Source organism: Notothenia coriiceps, unplaced genomic scaffold, assembly GCF_000735185.1.
Source record: "Notothenia coriiceps isolate Sejong01 unplaced genomic scaffold, NC01 NC01_scaffold00035625, whole genome shotgun sequence".
Taxonomy (NCBI): domain Eukaryota; kingdom Metazoa; phylum Chordata; class Actinopteri; order Perciformes; family Nototheniidae; genus Notothenia; species Notothenia coriiceps.
In genome coordinates this window covers 45,377-47,627 of record NW_011368326.1, presented here as the reverse complement: position 1 = coordinate 47,627, position 2,251 = coordinate 45,377, and the positions used below count along the sequence as shown (strand labels likewise).

The window sequence follows — 2,251 nt, the reverse complement described above, 5'->3', positions numbered from 1 at the left end:
ATACGATTCATTAATAAATTATGATATTAGTATTAATTAAAATAAACTCACTAGTAAAGAAAAGTATCCCTATATATTAGAAATAAAGTCCTATGTGTAAACATAATTGTATTTCTTTGTTATAGAAAAAGGACTTCTCTCTTGTCTGGGCTATATGGTGATTTCCCCCAATAGCCTCACGGGGTGTGCGGGTGCATGTGCATGACGCGCACCACTTCGACCTTGACCAAATAAACCCTCTTGTTGTACGGGTTTAAATCCTAAATACATGACGTAAACATATACGAAAATTCCATACACAAATACATTAGTATTGTGTTCAAGTGTATAAATATCCATCGAGGGAAATTAGCGTTTATAAACAGAGGCACATTGCATTCATCCATGAGCCAGCCCCTTTCCGAGTAGTAGTGGACCGCACCAAATGAACAACAGGGGTGTGCGAGAAAAGAAAAACCCTAATTCTACATTAAATCTTAGATATTCTACAAAGCATAATACACAACAGCATAAACGCAGATTATAAAGCATATACGTTGAGATATTTGTGTATGAAGATTGGGAAATCATTTTTAATAGGTGTTTTAAATTCGGACACCCCTCCATGCAGATGCCATGCGTCTGTCTGAGAGCTACAGAAGCTTCTGCTCCGGAGACAGAGGCAGCACATCGGCCTGACTGGTTTACATAGAAGTAAGTGATAATGCCTCCTCCGTGCATGTGCTCTCACAATTTCATTCCTTGAGACTCGTCAATTCAGAAAAGGACGACTGACATTCTACACTGGTGAGTAAAAAACAACAGCATCCTTAATTGGGCTTTATTATGATAAAGCCATGGTGTGTGTGTGTGTGTGTGTGTGTGTGTGTGTGTGTGTGTGTGTGTGTGTGTGTGTGTGTGTGTGTGTGTGTGTGTGTGTGTGTGTGTGTGGGAGGTTGGCCAGGGTGCCAGTGCGCAGGATGTGGCGCTACTGAATGATGAAACACTTCTTAAGGGTGTCATGAGGACTGGGCGGGTTGGAGGAAATTAATTTATTCAAAAAAACCTTAATGGACAAATTGTGCCAGGATGGAACAACGAGCCGCATGGCACCAGTGTGACTTGTTTGGTATTTTTTCTATTATTATGATTCACTACTTCCTTTCTCCATCCGCATTTTTGTCATTGTGTGCATCCCATACTGTAGGCCCGTTTATTGACAAATCATCCCGAGTCATGTGCACACAGGGCGAAAAAAAAGAAGAATGTTGTGCGTTAATCAATCATCCTTAGATGAACCCAAGCACATCCTTATGTTGACATATACAAATGTGCATTGGTGTATTCTACCACATCCTCCTATAATAAAGGTTACTCGGCATCTGCGCTCCTTTACGCTGCTGTGTTGCGTTCACTGGCTTGTGAAATGGCCTTATAGCCTCATACAAACCAAGCTAATCTGGAAGCGTTAAAGGAAATCTATTAATCACTTAATCCTATGCCTATTGAAAGAGTGTGTGTGGTGGTGGGTGGGGACGCGGGGGGGCCGGGGTTGCATGTTGTATCGATGCAAGATGATTTGCAATAATTCTGGGATATTTCACCTCGGTGATGCATTTTTACGCAAAAATAAAATGCGTTAGCCTATTGAAAAACATTACGCCTTATGATGCTAACATTTAAAAGGCGCACCTTAACCTGCATTTAGATGCACCCTTTAATGTTTCCCAAGCTATTTATTGTGAAAATCATAGCGGTGTGCTGTTAAATCTGATAAATGATGATAACCCAAGCTCCATGTTTCCTCCACCCTTTTTTTTGTTAAGCAACCCTCTGCTCACATGTCTGTTCACGTTCCCATTTGTGTTTTGAAACGTGATACCCTTTCATATTTTAAGGGCTTTCCCCATGCCATAAAAACAGTGTTTGGGTCCGTATGCAAATCGCCCCCTCCCTTCAATTATTCAGGTGGTTGGAAACGTGGTCGTGCCGTACCGACCTGTCACCGTCCCGTCCACATAGTGTTCCCTGCCGCGTTTTGTTTGTGTTGTAGAACAATGGCCTGTGATAAAAAATGCTTCCCATTCATTGATTTTGCTGCCCCAGCCAGCCATGTGATCTCCATGTGAGAAATAACTCTGCTCCCCTCCGGATAAAGCAATAATTTTCTGCATTGAATGTTTCCCCCATGATGATAAGATAGTGTGGGATAAGTAGGCCTACAGAGTGTAACATGACGAAAGATATTCTATACACAAAAGTATGATTAAAA

General features: G+C 41.4%; 1 protein-coding gene across 1 annotated transcript in view; it reads left to right on the top strand.

Moving 5' to 3' along the window:
- Nucleotides 1-670: 670 nt before the first annotated feature.
- Nucleotides 671-2,251, top strand: part of LOC104963125 (sodium-dependent neutral amino acid transporter B(0)AT2-like) — a 12,780-nt gene continuing 11,199 nt past the window's right edge. The window contains exon 1 of the mRNA XM_010791686.1: nucleotides 671-786. The gene's annotated coding sequence lies outside the window, so the exon portion shown is untranslated. The remainder of the gene's footprint in view (nucleotides 787-2,251) is intronic.